Source organism: Periplaneta americana, chromosome 8 (assembly GCF_040183065.1).
Source record: "Periplaneta americana isolate PAMFEO1 chromosome 8, P.americana_PAMFEO1_priV1, whole genome shotgun sequence".
NCBI classification, from domain to species: domain Eukaryota; kingdom Metazoa; phylum Arthropoda; class Insecta; order Blattodea; family Blattidae; genus Periplaneta; species Periplaneta americana.
Window position 1 is genome coordinate 105,894,395 of NC_091124.1, and position 23,431 is coordinate 105,917,825.

Consider the following 23,431-nt stretch of genomic DNA (forward strand, 5'->3'; position numbering starts at 1 on the left):
ATACCGTTACCTCGAAACATAACACTCAATACTATACCCACAATTCCACAGTCAAATGTTCGTGGTTTCCAATGTTTGATACAGGTATATCGCTTTTGGTACTGGTTACAATGATCGTCATTACGCTCGAAGTTACCCTCTTTTCAGCTCAGTTGGCAGAGCGTTGGTTTATGAAGACCACGGAACCGAGTTTAAACCTCGGCGATATCGGAGTTATACCTATTTACGGTGGACAAAACTAAGGTGGCTATTGTTTTCTTGGCGTTCTCCCATTTTTCTTTCGTCATTCCAGCAAAACTTGTCCCAATTCCCTCTTTTATCATTTGTATCAAACAATAGGACACTACTTATATTTGTGTGACGACGAATCGATCACCCACCATAGTGCGTGTTCCTCGCGGTTTGTAAAATGATGATAGATGATATTTGCACAAGTGGCACCGAAAACCCCCCCCCCGGTTCTTAGTTATCTGACAGGAACATGACGACCAACGAGTTAGACCTCTGATAAGCGCTCCCTGCGGAGGCCAACAGTATAGGGAAGACCAGGTAACTTGATACTCTAAGGGTGAAACCTAACCATTTTTCCCCCATTACTACAAATGCTAGTGGATTATGGTGATTTTCTAGTTTGAAGGTTGAATTTTCTTTTGCCAACTTCGTTTCGAATTTCGATACTGACAAATACCATAAATGGTAGTGATTTTGTAACCGGTATGTTGGCAGCTGAGGCAAATATCGACAATATTTGCCGGTACTGGAGTTCCATGAAATTAAAATTGTACTAGATTTCTCAGCCGGTTACTGGAAGATAGTGAAATTCGAACTTATTAATAATTAATTAATATTAGTATTAATATTAATACATAATAGTTATTTTATGTGTTGCGTTGTGGTTATAATTCAAGAATAGTCAGATAAGTACGAATGAATATAATATACTTGGGCGTGATAATGCACGTGGGTAATGGATAGAAATATTATTTCAAATTTTAATGAATTTCTTTCGTGTTTAGATTTTTATTACTATGTCAAAAAAATGAAATAGTGTTGCAGTGACTCCTCCAAGGAAGAAAATGTGTGGCATTCAGAGTACGCTTCAGAAATCTGTCACGTGTATAATGAGTTGAAGAAAGAAGATAATGAAGAAGGAATTATGCTAACGGAGACAGCAATTACAACCAGAATAGGACAATTATTAGGAGTAAGTATTCTTAAGCATACATTTCAAAGTGGTATTCAGTTTTAGGAGTTTGCACTAATAATTTCATGATTGTGGTCAAACAAAACAAATTTTTAGGTTAGGCCTACATGTTTAATCAAGTCAGTGATTTTCATATTGCCAAACTAAATACATTTAAGATACTGTAATACTGCAGTAGGTGATAGCTTAAATACATTTACAAATTAGACGAACAAGTAATCAAACAGCACGAAAGTAAATTTCCAGTTTTCTCTTTTGGTATTAAATTAACCGTTCAGATCACAATTTACATGCCACATCGGCCGAAGAAAATACAAGTCATATTGTAATTATTAACTTGATATTGCAGCAAATATTACATGAATGTTGGCCTGTTATGGTGCTTAAAAATAATTCAATTTTATATAATAACTATATAACATACTCTATAAAGCATAGGAACGTTGACTCTGGCTGAATAATTTATTCATGACTGGTCTAAGTAATATTAAATATGGTGTTTCTTCAGAAAAGCTACCCCACCCAACGTACTTGTTAAGATATAACACTCGAGAGGACGAGGACGCACTACTGGGAAACTAACCATTTCTCTTCGTCCTGGACCTCTCGCATGTTATATTGGTAATTAGTAACACGTTTGAGGGAGGGACTACAACAATGCATTAGAATATACAGGTAAATGTCAAAGGATTTTTGTGCTGAAAGTATTTGTGGCTGTGCACTAAAACCACGTGTTCATCACTATGTAAATATCACAGAAATCAATTAAACAAAATAAAATTATGCCTTCTTTGATGTAGCTTTTCTGGAGAATTACCTAAATATTAGCCTACTTAAACCTATCGTAGATCCAACCTAACATGTTGATCATTTTCTATTCATATAGCTGTAAATGTTGGTATCATGCATGAATTTTATGATATAACAATTTTTAGAAGTGTTATGTTATTGTTTGTTATTACAGCTTTGGTTTTACTACAGCCACGAAAGTGATAAATTCACAGAAGGGGACCCCACTTGTGACACCAGGAAAACATAGACTACGTAAACATCCAGTGACTGATGCTGATGATTTTACGAAAGATGCAATTGCGAGATTTATTTATGACAAGTTACATAAAGGTAGGGAAGTTACAGGAATTATTGTGTTGATTTATGCAATGTAATTCTGATATTAGTCATATGTATAAAAATATGGCATAATTTTCATTTACTGTTACAGGGGAAGTACTAACAGCAGCAAAAGTTCTGGAACTTATGAATGATGATTATGAAACATATTTATTTAGAGTATCCTTATCATCGGTGAAAAAATTTTTGAAAGAGATGAAATTTCTATGGAGCAAAGGGGATCCTTATACACATGTACGAGAAAGTGATGTTATTCGTTTTTAAGAGAATAAATAAGAAATGTGGAGCGTGAGAACCCTAAACCCGTAGTATTCTTGGATGAGACTTGGATTTTTATGAATGGTAAATTTCAATGTATTGTGAGACATTGAGTGATTGAATTTTGTACTAACAAATAGGTTAACACTTATGTGGAATATGAAATTGCAATTAATATAGGCTACTAGTAATGAATTCAGGTGGGAACAACATGTTTTGCAATTAATAGTTTCATATTATAACTAGAGGCTAGTTATAAAATTCTTGAACGGTTTTCCTGTCTTTAAAATTTTTGTGTCTCTTAGAGTGTCAATGTGAATTGCTTTTCTCTCTCTGTTTTTTTTAAGTAGGATCACCCACTTATTCATGAAATAAACCAGGTGAAGTTTCCAGTGACATGAATGGTGTTATTCGTAGACCAACAAATGAGGGTGGAAGATTAGATGCCAGAACGAAAGGTGGATTTATACTCGGTAAGTTATATTGATTTATATTTTACATAAATTTGGCAAGAGTAATTTTTTAAATCAGGGTACAAAAATATAAAAATTGGTGACTAAATAAAAACGTGGGAAAGCCTTTCACCAAAGAGGATCTCATGTCATGTCATGTTATGTTATGTTATGTTTTATTTTCTTTATTTAAATGCTGTGAATTCATGTGACGTAATTATATGCCCAGGTATAATTTTTATTGCAGGTGCTGATTTAATTTTTTCATGCAATTGAAAGAAATGTCAGGACTACCATAGTGCTATGAATAGCCCTGTAGTTGAGAAGTGGGTGCAAACACAGTTGTTAACCTGAGAACATTAGGGCAATGCGTTATTGTCATGGATAGTGCTGCATATCATAGCAGACTTGTGAAAAATCAGCCAACAACAAAATGGAGGAAAGAACAGCTACTGGTGATTGCAACTGAATATAATAGATTTGTTGTACTAAATGATAAGAGTTGATGGTGTGAAATCACCTTTTGATATTACATTGCAATATTAATTTCCATACTTTACAGTCATTATTATTATTATTATTATTATTATTATTATTATTATTATTATTATTATTATTACTACTACTACTATTACTACTATACTATTACTAATACTACTACTACTACTACTACTACTACTACTACTACTACTACTACTACTACTATTGCAACCGTTTCTCTTATTTCTCATAATTAGGCATACTTATAGATGCTACTTTTTTCTTTCAGGTGAAATTGAATCTACATAAGAATCCTAAAACAACAGAGCCTTGCCAATTACTGTTCTGAAGCGGCCTTGTCTTATGTGTTGTGTCTATATACAATTAATTCTTTCAGTTTTTTTTCCCCTTTAATGTAATGAAGTTGTTGGTTGATTGATACCAAGTGTTCAGCAGTTGATGTCATTTGTTATCTTGCACTCCAATATTTAACCAGATGATTGAAAGCTGTGTAAAGTTAAACAGTCAAGACAATGATCCATATCTTCATTGAGATTTCAGAAATGGCATGGGGAGATTCTGAAATATCAGTTCTTTGTAAATATTTGAGACAATCATGGCCTGTGATAATATGAGTACTGCCACTGTAGATTTTCATAGAAGTTCAGTTATTAAATTAGGTGTATTATTTTTACTATGTAGTGTACTATATTTTTGTTTCGCTTAATTGATGAATTATATATGCTGTAAATTGAATAGTAGACTGTAGGCCTATAGCTTAACTGATGAATTGTATGTGCTGTAAATTAAATAGTAGGCTGTATACCACAAGTGATGAATTGTTTATGCTTGTAATGTGAAGTAATTTGCATGATATTTATTATCAATTTCTGTATATTTCAACTGATTGAAATGTTTATACTTTTAAATTGAATTAACTTGCTTGCTATGTATTATATTTTATAGCTTAACTGATGAATAATTGTTTAGGTTTGTCAATTTAATAATCTGAGTGCCATGTACTTCATATTTTTAGTGGAGCCACCAATGTAGCTTAGTCGGTAGACTCGTTGGCCTGCAAATTCAGAGCTGCACTCGAGGGTAGTTTGGATCCCCCATTTGGTCAGATTAGTTGGTTTCTTCTGAGGATTTTCCTCCATCGTGGAGTGGATGCCTATTGCAATTTTTTCATTTGCTTTAGAATCATTCCGATTTTTGTTACCACATTGTCATGTTCTGATCTTGTTTGCCTATTGCAATTTTTTCATTTGCTTTAGAATCATTCCGATTTTTTTTACCACATTGTCATGTTCTGATCTTGTTATTCTTTTAACAGTGTGGTAAGATGCAGGTATAGATAACCTTACAGTAATTTTGCTACCTTTCAGCTACCTCATTACCTCCCACTCCATAAAGTTCATGGATCCACGGAAGTACCAGTCGTCGATGTAATTCGACCATTTTGCTTAAAATATTAAAACACTGTAAAATATTGAGATTTCATGCTGTTACGTCCAATACTGCAGCAAGAATATCTGATTTTGAATCTGATAGTATGACAGCCTTCTCAGATTTATGAAGTCGATACTGGAGATTTTGTAAGCTTAAAAGTGTATCTAAATTTTCACTATCAAAATTAGTCAGTGTTTGAAGTTAGTTAGTTAGTTAGTTAGTTAGTTAGTTAGTTAGTTAGTTAGTTAGTTAGTTAGTTAGTTAGTTAGTTAGTTAGTTAGTTAGTTAGTTAGTTAGTTAGTTAGTGGCGTTTAAAAAGGGCGCGTCAGCTACTATGGCTATTTGCGCCCTTATCTAAAATCTTTCACTAAACACAAACACAATACAATAACCAGAATGTTTAAAAAACTAAAAAGCGTTGTCACGGTTAAAATGGGGCAAACAAGTGTTTGAATATAATTCCCTGTAAAAGGGAATATACTGGTATTGTACTACAACACCACTACATCTATGGCTTGGTAAACAGGATCCATCTATAAAAAAAATACTGTATGTAGTCACTCACTGACCAGATCATTTATCGTTTCTAATGATTTTTAAAATGTCTGGAGAAGTATCACATTTCTTAACATCATCTGTTAAAGTTAACTTATATACTATTCATTTTGAAATAACTTGGGATTGTGTTTTATTAGTAAAGTTTCCCTTAATTGAGCAAGTTTGAGTTCTCCAAGTAGAGTCAAAAAGTCTGTTGTGATTTTGGCTCAGTTTATTAATATTTGTGGACTGTGATTTTTTGTTCTAGAGAACCATATTATCTGCAAATGATGAGATTATCACAAGATCTATTTCTTTAGTTAGACCATCGACATTAATATTGGAAAATGTATTCCTGAAAACAACAATGTGGGAAGCCCAGATGAATCTGTCTCTATTTACATATTTGTGACAATGAATCAAATAATCAAGTCACAGGCCCAGTGTAACACTTTATCATGGACACCCTAAGTTTGCAATTTCTTAAGTGATTTATATCTACAGAGCCATATGATCCTTGAAAATAAATTAAAATTGTTAAGGTGTTTTGTTTTCTGTTTAAAATATCTTTAATACCTTGACTAAAATTTAAAATCTGTCCATTTGTTGAATGCAATTCTCTAAAGTCAACTCAATAAGATGAAAGTTAGTTACTAGATTCCAGGAACCAATTCAATCTATGAAATCATCTCTTCCATAATTTTGGCTATCATACTAGTAAGTGGTATCTGTCGATAACTCGAAAAGATATTAGTTGAATAATTGCTTTTCAAAATTGATGTTATGATAGATTTTCTCCAGACAGATATTGTATTTCAGATGAGATTACAAGATAAAAGTAGTGAGTTTGCTTGTTTGCCAACATGTTTAAGAAAATCAGCATGTGTATTGTCTGGACTTGGAGATGTTTTGGGTCTTATGTTATTAAATTAATAGTAATATTCAGTTCTTGATTAAATATTGTTATATAAAGTAGATTGTAGATTTAATATTTCTTTCAGTTTTTCCTTAATAGTCTGACGTACACAGATAAAACTAACAACCACACCACCAACTAATCTAATAGAAATTAAAATATAATTAAATGTAGAAAAAGTAATTAAAATTATAAATACACGTAATAAACCATAACCCCCTAATTTCAACAATATACTATTTTATTCCCTTTTACAGCTTGTAGATAATTATTAATTATAGTTATTACTTATTAGCATAATATTTATTGAACTTATTGGCTATTTCACTTCGTTTGAAAGATGTTATTGTGTACAAAAAGCATTTTTTGATGATCGTTTCATGCTGTATGTTGTGTATAAATCTATGATTTCTGTCCATCTGTTCTGTGTAATCCATCTTTTGTATAGAATTAATAAAATACTCTTTTGGTAGTAATTGTTTTATTAATTGAGTATTTAATTTTCACCAGCTCACATTTCTTGAATCATTTGTTTTTTCTTATTTAAATTTAGGACACAAGAGCCAAAAAGAGACTTCACAGTTATGTATCATACATTTTTTCAATGACAGACGTGGAGTTGCAGAAATAATAAGTGTAAGTGTAACATTATTAAGCAATTTACAAACAAATGAAATCTTTAAAAAGGTATCCAGAAGTGAAATTACTTATGGCTTTTAAGGACCAAAATTATTTTTGTAAGTTGATTTATTATTATTTCAGTTTTAGCCTAGTTGTATTATCCATTTCCTTACTAATTTCAAAAGATAATCAGAAGTTCATTCGAATTCCAACCAAAACTCAATTGGCTATTAATTTATCTACCTTTAGGAAGTACAGTATATGTACGCTGGAATCTTTGAAGTGAAGTGACAATAATTTAATTGGTCTTGGAACAGATTTGATTCTTGAATATTATATACTATACTTTGTTGTATATTTACGTATAGTAACCTATTAATGCTAATACTAATAATAATGTAAAGGAATAAAAGAATAGAACATAGCAATACATTTCTCATTATTATTATTATTATTATTATTCTCATTATTATTGAAACTATTTAGAATAACCTTCCAACATTAAGGTAAAGTACGATGAGTAAAGAAGTCATTCAGTACATAGGATCGTGATTTTACTACATGTGGTGATATCTGGTAACAGTTGGCAACACTGACAAGGCGGAAATATTTGCTGTTTGGGAACTGAACTTACGTAATCCTCACTATACTATGGATCGTTCCCTAAAAAACATGGCGGTCTATAGTACCGCCAGCCTCCGCAAGGAGTGCTTATCAAAGGTACCAGCCAGAGCAGTGCATATTAGAGAGTACCGCATTCTCGGCGGCGGCAGCCATATTTACTCCTGGCTCGGCACAGAAACGTAAGCAGTAATGCTAGAAGGAAGGTCATTAAAGGCGATATCATACATGTTGTTGTGGTTTATTGAATACATGAGACGAGGATTAATAAACATTATTGTCATAGTGAAATGACTGATTAGAGATAACACTTTATTATTTATGTCATGTCCATTTCAATAGGGATAACATCAGCAATTTTCTATGCAGTTCTCATACTAACACTTCCGCTACCTAGCAGATTGTAATGCATTTGCTATAACAGATAATTTTCTCAACAATAAATACATTCTAGTTCTAAAATACAGTGATAAGACTTTTTCAAAAATATGACAAGTTGGGAACTTATGAGTTGAAGTGTTAATGAATAAAGACTTCAAATCCTTTAGTGTCAACTCATTTTCTACCAACGTTACACATTTTTCTACATTTAGAATTATATCAATCACAGATTTACAAGGGTATACAAGTGACATATCCTTGTACGACTTGAGAGTCACTAATGTGCTACTAAAATTTATAGATTCATCCCTGTCATCAATTATTACTATTAGAGATGAAAAACAATTTTCACAAATACTATATGCCTATAACTTATTTTGTTTTATTTTTTAACAAAACTGATCCCAACAAGTAGTAAAGAGCTTGTTGTTCACTCAAGTTAATATTTCTGTTTTCAGTTAAATTACAATTTAGCCTATATAAATGTCCTTTTGCTCACATTCATCTCCACTAGACCTTTCTGTTTCGGGTTTACTTACATTTGTACCTAGGAACTTAACTAATTGTTCAGAATCGCAAACTGCGTAATTTCCATGCTCCGTTTATGAGAAAAAAGTGAGAAATCGTAATGCAGTTTTGAATTCTTTTGCGTCCGGGATTGGATTTATGGAACGGACAGTAGTAAATAAATTTTCTAACGCATCCTGCGTGGATCTATCTAGCATAAGATATTTGAAGTTCGCTTTATTATGACAACTTTCTTGAGAATCAAGAACTGTTTTTGTTACCAGTATTATACCAGTTTGGAATGGTTTCCAACGTCCGCTTTTGCCCACCTTGATATTTTCAATTATAAATATCATGTCATTACTTACGGCTTTTAAGGAACTCGGAGATTCATCGCCGCCCTCACATAAGCTCCACATCGGTCCCTATCCTGTACAAGATTAATCCAGTCTCTATCATCATATCCCACATCCCTCAAATCCATTTTAATATTATCCTTCCATCTACGTCTCGGCCTTCCCAAAGATCTGTTTCCCCTCCGGCTTTCCAACTAACACTCTATATGCATTTCTGAATTCACCCATACGTGCTACATGTCCTGCCCATCTCAAACGTCTGAATGCAATGTTCCTAATTATGTCAGGTGAAGAATACAATGCGTGAAGTTCTCCGTTGTGTAACTTTCTCCATTCTCCTGTAAATTCATTCCTCTTAGCCCCAAATATTTTCCAAAGCACCTTATTCTCAAACAACCTTATCCTCTGTTCCTCTCTCAAAGTGAGAGTCCAAGTTTCACAACCATACAGAACAACCGGTAATATAACTGTTTTATAAATTCTAACTTTCAGACTTTTTGACAGCAGACTAGATGACAAAATCTTCTCAGCCGAATAATAAGAGGCATTTCCCATACTTATTCTGCGTTTAATTTCTCCCGAATGTCATTTATATTTGTTACTGGTGCTCCCAGGTATTTGAATTTTTCTACCTCTTCGAAGGATAAATTTCTAAGTTTTATATTGTATTTCCATTTCGAATAATATTCTGGTTACGAGATATAATCACATACTTTGTCTTCAGGATTTAACTCCAAACCTATCGCTTTACTTGCTTCAATTCCCGTGTTTTCTCTAATAGTTTGTGGATTTACTCTAACATATTTATGCCATCTGCATATACAAGAAGCAGTAACCCGTTCAATTCCAAACCCTCTCTGCTATCCTGAACTTTCCTAATGGCATATTCTAGAGCGAAGTTAAAATGTAAAGGTGATAGTGCATCTTCTTGCTTTAGCCCACAGTGAAAATATTATGTCGTTAAGAAATTAATCAATGAAGTATATTCCTCCTTTTGTTTGTGAGTTAATGCTAATTTTGTACATCGACAAATGATTACACATTGATTAACTGCACAACAACACGACATTCTTGAAGATAACAATGAAATATCACACTAGAAACCTGTGTTCCTACGCAAGTCTTGCATTGTACAGTCTCTCCGCAGGAGTAAAAATGGCCGCCGCGGCGGCATTTGTCGGATCAAAAGGATGCGGTACTCTCCAATATACACTGCTCTGGTACCAGCCTCTCTATAGTATCTAACTCGTTGAAAGGTACACTGCAACGAGTTGGTCAACGAGTTAGATACTACTAGCTGCCGTACAATGTGCAGATGGACATGTCAATATATTTCATTACAATAAAATTCTTGATCCGAATAAATATTATGAAAACAAATAGTCCTTTAACACCACCTTAAACTTATTACAAATATGAAATTATGTCAAGTATTAATTTGGTTATAAGGTAGCAAACGGAAACAACGGGAGACTTTGAATAGTAAGGTGTCCCGTAGTTTCCAATGAATACTTTATTTCATATTCTTGTATGATACAGTTTCAATAATAATATTTCGCAACATATCTAATATTATTATTATTATTATTATTATTATTATTATTATTATTATTATTATTATTATTATTATTATGTATTTCTATTAATTGTAGACTTGGGTCAGTGGAAGAGCACGCCTTAACTCTGCCACGTAAAATAAAATAAATTATTATATTTTTCAGATACATGAATATTTAATTTAAACATTTCCCTATAGGTCTTGTAAAAAGCTGATTTATAAATGAAAAAGTAATAATTAAGAATTTATAATTTCCAAAAATGTCTCATTCCCTCGGATTTAAATGAAATGTACCGTAAATCATAATATTCGTTACTGGATAATTAAACCCTCTCAATACAGGTACCATTGCCGCAGAGAATTATAAGATAAGACGGACTGAGCATAAGCGAAATATCTGTATTAATAAGTTTGTACCATCAAGAGTTTAGTATTTATTGTGTTTATAGGGCCTACTCCAATTTTCTTTTTATTAATGCGTAGGGCTCTTTTTGTTAACAAAGAGGAAAGTTAGCACTTGCATCACACACAATTTGTCATTATTGTTCAAAATAATGTAAGAACAGTTTTGTTCTGCAAAAGCCTCTGCCTAGTTGCGAGACAGGTGTGAGATCAATGTTTGTTTCAAATTATATTAGACTACACGATGTCTCCATCACGCGAAAAGAAGTATGCCTAGCTGTGGCTCCTGTTGTTTCTGATAACAATGTTAATCGTAAGTATCTTATCGTATCAATAAATGTGATGAGTTATGATCATGAGTAACTTTCTATCAGTGTCATTCTTTAATTATTATGTTGCATGCTAAGAGGTTATTTGTAGTTTTAATAATTGCAGTTTTCAAAAGTTCTCTGTATTAATTCCAATTTCAAATGAATTTTTCTCAATAACTTAATTACTGGATATTTTTTTTAATTTTCGCCACTACCTTTCCTATATTTTACTCTTATTAGTTACATACGTCGTCTCTCTTGAAATCACCTGGTGAGCACTGAATTACATAATTTCATATTAGGTTAGATTAGCTGTAAGGTAATTAAATTTGCGACGAAGTCAAAAAAATATTTATTTTTCTTCTGCCGATTAAATTCATCCGTCTTTAGGTGCTTTGCTTTGGTTGCATCGAGTATAGCTTGTCATTTAATACCTGGGCTATATTTAGTGAAACTAATAAAACATAGGCCTACAGCTGTTATCTAACGTAAAGTTTTGTGTGTATTTTCCTTTTTACTTATTAACATAGTCTTAATATGTAACTCAGTTCACAGTAATACTAACTTCATCACAGTCATTTCCTACAACATCCGAGCCACGCCCCTTTGTTTTGACTAACCGAAACATGGCGGACCAATGTTCAATTGTCTTCAGCTTTCTGAGGTCTTTAGCCTCTCTATAGTATCTAACTCGTTGATGACGACCCATTTAAATACGTGAAGTATGGCAGACCGCCACCAAAGGTATGGTATATGAATTTGAAGGCTGAAGAGGAATGCGTAGTGTGGAGAATGGAGGAAGATGGAGCAGACTTACCTGGACAGCAGACTTACCTGGACAGCAGAGTCGACACGCAACTCATTCCATCACAGATGTGCAAAAAAGCCTATTTGGACAGAAAACTTAAGGATGCTCTATGTCCCGCCCGACAAGCAGCTCTATACCTCTATATTTCCGAATTTCGCGGATTTAGATCCGGCAGATAGTGACGGTTATTTTATTGTTATTACAGCAGCTCTTTCAGAAGCGATGCAAAACCTGGAGGTCAGCCGTCCTCGATGGTGTAGGGGTTACATGATTGATATTGGACTATAAGATAATGATGAATTTTTTAGAAGAGAAAGATAGCCAGAATTGTTTCCTTCGAAAGGGGTGGGGAACAATATTTTATACGTCGTAAATTTATGAAGCCTATGTAAAAAATTTTTCCCGAAAATATTTACCAGCAGCTGTTTCTGATTTAAAAAGCGCCTTGATTTTGAGAGTAGATGTGTGTGAACGAAATTCTGGATTCAAATTGCAGATGACTTCGCAACACAATGTCTCGTGAGACAGAGTATCTATCGAGGACAAAGCGAGAAAAAACTACAATACACAATAGGTGTTCCAAGTGCTCGAGGTTTCGTCAGCCCGGAAGGATTCACCACTGTAAATTATATTTAGATTTAGAATACTCGCATAATATCGAAAAATAGAAATAAACACAACAATAATTTTCCATAGTAAGAGTTGGGGCACATATACGTCAATGTAATACATTTTATGTGTACATACTGCCCCCCCAAAAGAAAAACAAAAACAACTAAAATGAAAACATATCATTGCCAAATTGTTACACTTTTCTCTCTCTTCATTTCTCATTTTGTTCCAACAAGAATTTATCCCTCTTTACTCAACCCTTTCGTGCACTGTAGCTAATCAGAAGTGACTAAGTTTTGCCTAAGTGACTACTCTTTCTTTACTGTTCAGTCCTTCTACCCTTCGCGGCATGTTTCTTATAATTTCATTGAGAACTTCCTGTGGCTGGCACAATAACTTACTGAAAAAAAGTGAAGTAGATATGGACGCTAAAAAATTTCCTTCTTAAGTGGCACGTATATTCGACAAGATTTATGTCGGGCGATTGGGCAGGTCAGTCCACCCAGAAGGTGTTATTTTGTTGAAGATAGCATAGGACATCCGTGACAACGGGGTATAGCATTACCGTAGTTAACATGAAATTATTCCCCATTCGTATTCTGAAAATATAATAGGTAGGTACTGGAATCCTTATAACTTATCGTGGACCATTCAAGTTGCCAACGATAGGAATTAGGGATTTTCGGCAACTCATCTTGATTCCACCCCAGAACATGTAAGATCCATTACGAAATGGATCGACTTCTTGCACTGGCTGTACTGATGGCGGCGCCCAGATTGTCTCCAAGCCCTAGTACGCCTTGTATCATGCCTTAATGATACTCTAATTTCGTCACAGAATAAAACTTTACGCCACTCTTCCATCATCCAGTTTTGGTGAGCTAGAACCCAGTTCCTTCTATGGATCCGATACGCAGGAGCAGTGGAACACTACTATGGGTCTCCTTGAGTGAAAACTCACTTAGTGAAATCTTGTGCGTTTAGTTTGATCAGAAAATTTCACGTGGGCCGGGCGAGATCACTCTGTAGATATCTGGTGGTGTGGCTGTGGAGTGTGTAGCTCTACATGCTGCGATCTGCAGGCAGCAATGTTGCAGTAGTGTTGTGATGGGGGACGACCTGTCCGAGGTCCGTCATTCACACTGTGGGTCTGTGCTTATCTTCTCAATATCTGGACACATCAGTTTAACATTAACCCCATGAGCAATATTCTACCAGGTATAACCAGCCTATAGCAGAGAAACTGTATTGCAAACCATACACTGTCAATAATACTGTCAGCATTAACAAATAAAAACAACATACTGACAGTAATACTGATCATGTGTGGTTTGGAATGACGGCAAATATTGAAGGAGATCCGGATTTCCTAATATCGAGCATCAGTATATAATTTACTTTATTCCATAACGAGTATTTTGTCAATTGTTACACAATTACTGAAAACATGCAATAACTTTTACTCATTACCCATCTTCAATCGCTTGCCACGCCCAAGTACAAGAGTTGCATATAATCCAAATGTAATACATAAGCATACATGAGCTTTTCCAATGTGTATTCCGATTTTACCTAGCTTTTAATAATGTTTAAAAATTGTCGTACAATTTGTTAAGCTTTGCTTATGGAAGAAGACTGTTACGAAGTCCGCTACGACATCATCTGGGCCTACAGATAAGATACAAGCATCATGTTGGCGCTTCGCGGAGTGCATACGCGAATATAGGCACCGTGCAAGCTCCTCTGGTGGCGACTGTTGTTACTAACTGCGGGACAGCAGCGATAGAGTTGTGCTTGAAGCGTATGAATATACTTAACATCTCAGGTTAAATGATTAGAAATATGGATGATCCTAAAAAGCGGAAAGGTAACGCAAATTGCTGTGTTCTTGAGTGTAGTAATGCTTATAGGAACACACCAACCGATATTGATTTTATTCATTCCCAAAACAGAAAACTGAAGCGCAACGACGCTAATTGTGGATCTATGCAGTACGCAGACGAAAATAAATAAGGCTACACTGCTTGTAATCATAGTATTATTATATACTAGGCCTGATATAAAAAATAGAATGCACTGTATATAGTATTATGTTTATAAATAACCATTAAGTTAACAACAACAGGAATTTATCATTTAAATTTCAAAAAGTACATAATTACTGAGTTCTTTACATATACATTATGTGTAATATTAGCAACAATAAAAATAATATACTTATTTTTAAATGTATTCATATCGATATTTAATTCTTGATTTCAAGTGCTGATGGTTCACCTTGGAAACCAACACCCGCAGCACGAATTTGCGGTATTCATTTTATTGGGAACGAGATCAGAACACCCCCAAAACTAGCGTAACGTTCCCAGTATTTTTATAAAAGATTACACGTCGACCTGGTTGGCGAGTTGGTATAGCGCTGGCCTTCTATGCCCAAGGTTGCGGGTTCGATCCCGGGCCAGGTCGATGGCATTTAAGTGTGCTTAAATGCGACAGGCTCATGTCAATAGATTTACTGGCATGTAAAAGAACTCCTGCGGGACAAAATTCCGGCACATCCGGCGACGCTGATATAACCTCTGGAGTTGCGAGCGTCGTTAAATAAACCATAACATTTTAAAAAGATTACATTACATGCCGAACAGAAGTCACATAAGAAATGTTATGACAAGCGTTCAGGAATAGATGATATGTTTAATGAAATGCGAGGTTTCCGAAATTATTCTACAATAAAATATGGGACAGAACTACCAGACTTAATGGGAATGACATTTGTGGTTTCGAATATATTGTTAAAATTGCTGCCAATTGAAACACAATCATACCCGTAGAATCATAAGAAATATTTCTAATTCTATCATTTAACCCAAAAATAGCTACCATAGATAGTCGAAACGCCCCAAGATGTAGACCATACATATTATTTTTGCCATTTTTATTAGTGAATTTCACATCGAAAGCTTTCGAAAAATTCTGTCCAAGAGTAGGATTAGTAATAAAAATCTTCTACTCATATTTTGCAATTAAAATGAAAACTGGATTGTCGTATTCTGCTATGAGGGTGATGTTCGGAGTTAATCGTACCATTAAAATTATGATGTACAGTTACCCTTAAAAAGAATGAGACGATTCTTGGTTGTCGGAAGTTAAAGTTCCACAGCGCGGTTCACTCGATATCGACGTATAACGATAAGTACCATGACAAATAGAACAAGAATTGTTACAAGGACAAGGACCAGGATAAGGATCACGAAGAAGATAGCCATTTAAGGCCACGATTTCACAACATAGCTCGGGTAACAAAATATCATTGCTTCTCTGTACCGAATGGCAAATGCCTGCTATCGGATCTACATTCTGGACTGCGGCTGTCACTGTCTTGTCTCGGTAGCTCATATAGTAGCGTGTCGGTTCCACCGTATAACCGAAACGTTTCGTGTTCGATCCCAGGTTAAACTCTTTTTTTATTGAGGTGTAATTAATTTGTTCAGAGTACCTCGACCGTATAATTTGTTGAAAAATATGGAATAATTTATGCCCAATTTTTTGGTCTACAAGTGGGCTGAACATCGTCAAAAAATAAATAAATCTTACTTGGAAGTTAAAAGTATTCTTCCTGAAACAAAAATCATAAAAAAACAAAAAGAGACCCGTTAACTTAAAATCTTGTCCACATACCATCATACATTTCTCCAATCGAAATCCACTCGATTGGTAGCGAAGGCAAGATGGTTGACAGCTTGTGCTTCCCCCAATATTTCCATTTGCGCAGCCCTCCGGCTTCTAAAACCACGGTTCCTCAACCTGCTGATCACAGTCTATGAAGAACCGGGAAAGTTAGATGCTGCTCTTATTTCGTTAGCAGTCCGAATGGGGTCCAGTCGAACTGTCTCGAATAAGAGAGCATCCTCTTTCGACCTCCCCTGAATTTTGTAACGATGAACCCCCTCGCGGCTGTACTTCCAGGACCACTGACCAAACGGCCAGCAGATCTAGCCCCATATCCAGCCTCAACTAGAGCTATAACTCGCTGTCTCATGTCACGTCGGTTCGCCATTACGATGAGAAATGAGGGATGACGATAATACTTTAGTATAGACAATGACTATTTAGCGTGATATAGAATTAGTGAATTAAGGGGCATCTTGCACAGTAAGAGTTAATAAATCAACCATAAATTAAATATTTAAATAACAGGATATAACAGAAGTCCAATTATTGTGGCAAAACTAATCAAATTAACTCTAATTACATTAAGTAAACAAATCCCAAGTTATGACACCACATTGCTACAGCTAAATTCTAGGTTATTAACATTAGCATTGAATAGGTCCGTGCTTATGCGTTGGACGACAAAACCAAACGACGAAAGTTCGAATCTTGCAGCGGAATGTAACTTCTTGCTTTTTATAATGTGAATCAGACTTCTAACTACAATCATTCATATTTCTTACATTATTTATTAATATTTATAGCCAACATTGAATTTGTAAAGAAAAGACTTTAGAAATCTCATATGGAATTTGTGATCTGTAGTGACATAAACATAGATTATCTCTCGGAACTTTTCCGTAAAAGTAAATTAAATTCACTCCTTGAAACTGGAAACCTTAGTCGTAGAGTCATTTTCCCACCAGCATACAAGCTGAAGTAGCACAACCATTGATAAAAGTTTTGTACACAGAATTAGACTGAATTCCTATTCGACAGAACCTATAATCAATGGCTTGTCTGAACATGATAAACAAGTCCTAAGTGTTTCCAATGTCACTGAACAATTTCAAAATATTAATTTAAAAACTAAAAAAGGGTCGTAAATGCTGTATCTAGTGACTATTTACATTTATGTCTACAAAATGAATCTTGGAAAAATGTATATGATACTGGTACTACTGATATTAAGAGTAAATGTATTGTATTTTTCACTTTAATTTCAGAATCACTTTAGTGGATGTTCTCCACTCAATGTTGTGAAAAATTCCAAAAGTAAAAACATGTAGATAACGCAGGGACTTAAAAAGCTCATGTATTAAAAAGAAGAATCTATATGTATTGAGTTGCAATGTAATGATCCTCATGTTCTTAAATACTACAAGAAGTACGGTGCAATTTATCAAAAATTATGAAAGAGGGCAATAGAATACATTTGAATAGAAAAGTACAACATTCAGATAATGCAATTAAAGCTATTCGGAATATTATTAAAATTAAACTTATAGATATTCTAAGAAAGAAAATATGTTTTCATTAAAACCAGTGATTATAAACTAGAGGATCCGAAATCTACTGCAAATTCTTTTAATGTCTTATAGTATATAGTACAGAAATATTATTGACAGCTTAAACATTCAGGATATTGCAAAAGATACTGCAATTGGTTACTTAACAGATGCATTTAATAATTAGTATTAATATATGTAATTAGTCAATAACTGCAACAGTGCTTTTTCATTCAATCATAACACGAATAAAATTGAATGCACATTAAATTAAACACTATTGCAAACACGTAGATAAGATAGTTAAAATCAACTGAAGGGATGAGAATGAAATAATCCAAAGCCACACTTTTAACAAAAATTGTTTTGTGCGAGTGCATTTCTTACACATATGGGAAAGCTACTAATAAAATATTGTAATAACTACTCAATAAATGACATAGCCTAAGGACTCTAAACCTTTGTAAAAGTTTGTCTGTGTGGCTTAGGAATATTTTTCAATTTCATTTTAATTGTTAGTTTTTAATACATATGCATTTACATTGTATGTGTGTATGTAAAAGGCATTCATTAGATTAACGTTTACAATATTATAACTTGTAATTTTGTATTGTCTGTGATCATTAACACTTAATCTGAGGAATTTGTAAAACTCTATTTCAACATTATTTAGCTATTTCAAAGTTATTTAGACAAAAGAAATCGTTGTGTAGACTAGGAATCGAACTCGCACTCTTCTACACGAGACGCAAAAGTCTTAGCGTCTGAGCTATTGAAACGACACGAAAGCTTTCCTTTCTGTGCGGAGTGTCTATCTAGTCATGAAGGTCCATTGTCGATTTAACTACACGATTTATGTATATATTTATATTTTATTTACGTAATATTATCATATTTTTTGCAGTTTTTGAAGTGAATTTCGGAACGATGCTAGTAACAAACCAAATAGCCTGAATTCAAGTAATTCAATATTCGTTATCTTGTGTATCAGTGCTCTGGTCTCTGATCATGCGCAGTGTCTTACATCTGAGACTTAGGAATATTCAATCGTCTCATCCTTTTCTAGGGAAACTGTACCTATTTTACCGCCACTTTAATGTTGTTGACATCCACAATGGTTACTGTAATTTTGGGTTTCGGCCTAGAAGAGAAAGTATTCAGGAAACAATGCCTGCAATATTGAAAAATGTAGAGTGACAATTAATTGTTCAGAAGTGGAACAGCCACCCAACGCGGATCAGATGGTGGCCTTGAAATCTAAATGCTACCGTGGCAGATCGAGTGACACATTCATAACAACTGATTGCGTATTATTGACTTTATTAGAAGGTGGTGATGAAGTCAGGTTTTCCCGGAATAATAACAAACCTCTCCGATAAAGGGAGCATTGTTGTTACTCCACCGTATCTGCATGATGGTAAATTAACAGCTGAAGTAGTCAAAACTACTTACAGCGTTGCCAGTGTTCGAATTCATGTTGAAAGGTGCATTCAGCGAATTAAAATATACAGTTTAACATTTTACACAAATTATCAATTGAACTGCTTCCGCATGTTGATCATGTTGTTTATTCAACTGCCCAAAGAGAAGTCTGAACCTCATAAGTGATACCAACAAGGCACCACTTATGAGGCAACTAGGTCATAATATCATGGGGTAGAGTGGCCAGTTCCTTTTCCCTTCCATTGCATATATCGCCGACTAGCTACAAATTACACTAGTCAGACTTCATATGCATACAAACAATATTGTTCTTCCTCTGACACATATTGTCAAGTGAGATGTACAGCCTGATAACAGATGTACATATCAGCTAGAACCTCAATCAGAGGTAGTATGTTGATATTGTTCATATGTGTTGTGTTTTAGAGAATTTGCAGTCGCCCATTATTCAGGAAGTGTAATTAAGACTACTTTTAGAATTAAATCACATTAAAATACGTACGTAATTTATAGAGACATTACACACACAAATATTACAGACGTCATGACATAAAATATAAGTATATTAATGTTTACGTAATATGACTGTTCACCCTCATTCAATGGTCTGAAATCTGATTTAAATGCCAAACAACTTCACTGATATTTCAGGAAATTTGTGGTTTCATTTTTACACTCCTCTAGCAGTACTGAACTTTCCACTGAGTCTGGAGATTGCTGGGTTTGCAGTGAAAGACCTGCCCTTGGACAGAACATTATGAATCAATGAACCCATTCTTACTAATATTACAACTTTTTTACGGCAGAAAGCCGCATATAATTTCTATATCACACATGACTAGTGAATGACTGAGAGCCTGTAGTTAATTAGGAATTGAGACACAGCGCGGCGCCACCAGTACGATTTTGAGACCCATGCACGGTGCCTATAGGCCTATTGCAATCTATACTAATAATAAATCTGTAGCCAAAATGTTACTGGTAATTTTCGATTTTCCAAAAATAATTGGTGTTAACATGTATAATTAACCATCCTGAAACCGAAAATCGCTTTTTTGAATTTTTTTTTTTTTTGTATATCTGTCTGTATGTCTGTCTGTCAGTCTGCTAACTGTCCGGATGCTTGTTACCTTTTCACGCAATAATGTCTGAACGGATTTCGATGAAAATTGGAATTAAGTTCGTTGTAACTTATATTATAGGGTATAATATGTGATTCAAAATACTCTATTTAAAAGGGGGTTATAAGGGGGCCTGAAATAAATAAATCGAAATATCTCGCTTATTATTGATTTTTATGAAATATATTACATAACAAAAGTTTCTTTAAAAACTATTTCCGATACTGATGAGAGAGAGATGGAACGGAGAAAAATTCTCTCCGGCGCCGGGATTTGAACCCGGGTTTTCAGCTCTCCGTGCTGATGCTTTAACCACTAAGCCACGCCGGATACAATCCCGACACCGTTGAGAATCGTCTCAGATTAAGCTCCATCTCTTGGGTTCCCTCTAGTGGCCGCCCTCTGCACTACGTCATAGATGTCTATGCACGCAGGACCGAAGTCCATACATGTGTAGAGGTGCACTCAGATGAGTGACTGGTTGGCCGGGGTCCGACGGTATGGGCGCCGTCTTTAAATCACGAAGTGATTTATTACGCATATCATATGTACTTCGGTACATCAAAATAAATAAATAAATATTTCCGATACGTTTTACTCTTTACAAAATTCTGATAGGACTGATATTTAATGAGATAAATGAATTTTAAAATTGAAATACAATGCCATCTAAGGCGGTGTAATGAAATGAAAACAAATGACTTCGTCTATAAGGGGCCTTGGACAACAACAATCGAAATCTATGAAACATAGCTTACAGAGAATGTTTCTGTGTTTGTATCAAGTAATATCGGAAGCTAAATTAACCGATTTGTATAATTAATTATTATATCACCATTGGAAAGTGTAGGTTCTCTAGATGGACATAATGCTACAATGTTATTACAGTAACTTCTGAGTGAATCGAGGACAGATAAGATTAGAATAGCTTCTCATGCACAGAAAGCTTGATAGGCTATTCTGTACATTCGTTTCCTATATTTCTTAAAATAATATTTATGTAATATTCATTTTCATCTCAGAGAATTAACAAACAACGAGAGTGTATTAATTTAGTATGCAGTAATAGTACGTTAGCTTAGCAATCCATTATTTTATAATTCATATTTTAACTATGCTCTATTGAATCGTGTTAAAATACATAATATATATATGCAATAAATGCAATGTAAAAAAATTGGGTAATGAGCCAAGACAGATTATGTTGCACTGTTGTAAAATTTGTTCCTCCTGAGATTCAGGAGCCCCCACAATATATTAAAAATTTACTTATCGGAGTACATCCGTTATCAACACTCTTTTTTATATAATATAATATAATATAATATAATATAATATAATATAATATAATATAATATAACATAATATAACAATATAATATAATATAACATAATATAATATAATATAATATAATATAATATAATATAATATAATATAATATATACTAATAATAAATCGGTAGCCAAAATTTTTCTGGTAACTTTCGCTTTTCCAAAAATAATTGGTGTTAACATGTATAATTATTCATCATGAGACCGAAAATCGCTTTTTTGAAATTTTTGTTTGTATGTCTGTCTGTCTGTCTGAATGTTTGTTACCTTTTCACGCGATAATGGCTGAACGGATTTCGATGAAAATTCAAATATAAATTAAGTTCGTGGTAACTTAGATTTATATAAGGGTATAAAGGAATTTAAAAACGGATATCAGGCAAGGGTAAACGTGATCAAGGATGAGAATGGTGACTTACTTGCAGACTCTCATTCAATCCTAAACAGATGGAAAAACTATTTTGGGCAGCTACTAAATATACATAGGCCAAATAGAAATGATCAGGACGAAATTCAAATACAAACTGCTGAGCCATTCATACCGGAACCCACACTTCCTGAAGTAAAAATTGCGATAGAAAATCTGAAAAAGTACAAGTCTCCAGCAGAATTAATACAAGAGGGTGGAAGGGCATTATCTATCAAAATTTATAAACTTGTACTTGCTATTTGGGAAAAGGAAATTGTATCAGAACAGTGGAAGGAGTCCATAATCGTACCTATTTTTAAGAAGGGGGACAAGACTAACTGTAGTAACTTTCGAGGAATATCACTTTTGTTGACGTCGTACAAAATTTTGTCGAATATCCTTTTGAGAAGATTAACTCCATATGTAGATGAAATTATTGGGGATTATCAGTGTGGTTTTAGGCGTAATAGATCGACTATTGTTCAGATTTTTTGTATTCGACAGATATTGGAGAAAAAATTGGAGTATAAGGGTACAGTACATCAGTTATTCATAGATTTCAAGAAGGCGTATGACTCGGTTAAGAGAGAAGTTTTATATAATATTCTTATTGAATTTGGTATTCCCAAGAAACTAGTTCGATTAATTAAAATGTGTCTCAGTGAAACTTACAGCAGAGTCCGTATAGGCCAGTTTCTATCTGATGCCTTTCCAATTCACTGCCGGCTAAAGTAGGGAGATGCACTATCACCTTTACTATTTAACTTCGCTCTAGAATATGCCATTAGGAAAGTCCAGGATAACAGAGAGGGTTTGGAATTGAACGGGTTTCATCAGCTGCTGTGTATGCGGATGACGTGAATATGTTAGGAGAAAATTCACAAACGATTAGGGAAAACACGGGAATTTTACTGGAAGCAAGTAAAGAGATAGGTTTGGAAGTAAATCCCGAAAAGACAAAGTTCAAATGCATGAACTACTGCAAGCGACCTGTCAAACGACCGAGAATTTTTTTTCTCATACGTAACAAACGTAGACATAAAGAGAGCTATGAAACGGAAAGTACAAAAGCTGAAGGAGTTTACTCCATCAGCATTGTTCTACTGAGTAAAATCATTGACGTAATATTGCCAATTGTGACACACATCTTTAATGTCTCGCTTATGACCTTGACATATCCGACCCTATGGAAGAAAACTTATGTACATCTCCGTCATAAAAATAATAATCCTTCAAACCCAAACGATTATCAGCCTACCCTTCCTGTCCACCTTGTCTAAAGAATTGGAACGCATTGTTTT

At 34.2% G+C, this 23,431-nt stretch overlaps 1 protein-coding gene, 1 long non-coding RNA gene and 1 other non-coding gene across 5 annotated transcripts in view; 1 reads left to right on the forward strand and 2 right to left on the reverse strand.

Moving 5' to 3' along the window:
• The window catches only part of LOC138704920 (uncharacterized), a 73,694-nt gene that overhangs the window by 40,287 nt on the left and 9,976 nt on the right, over positions 1 to 23,431 (reverse strand). The window lies entirely within an intron of this gene.
• Positions 586 to 7,112, forward strand: LOC138704919 (uncharacterized). The gene is made up of 6 exons (XR_011333479.1): positions 586 to 1,204; positions 2,169 to 2,326; positions 2,427 to 2,677; positions 2,941 to 3,066; positions 3,293 to 3,500; positions 3,815 to 7,112. It is a non-coding gene; the product is annotated as an uncharacterized lncRNA (long non-coding RNA).
• TRNAS-GGA (transfer RNA serine (anticodon GGA)) lies at positions 20,649 to 20,720 on the reverse strand. Its single transcript has one exon. It is a non-coding gene; the product is annotated as a tRNA-Ser (tRNA).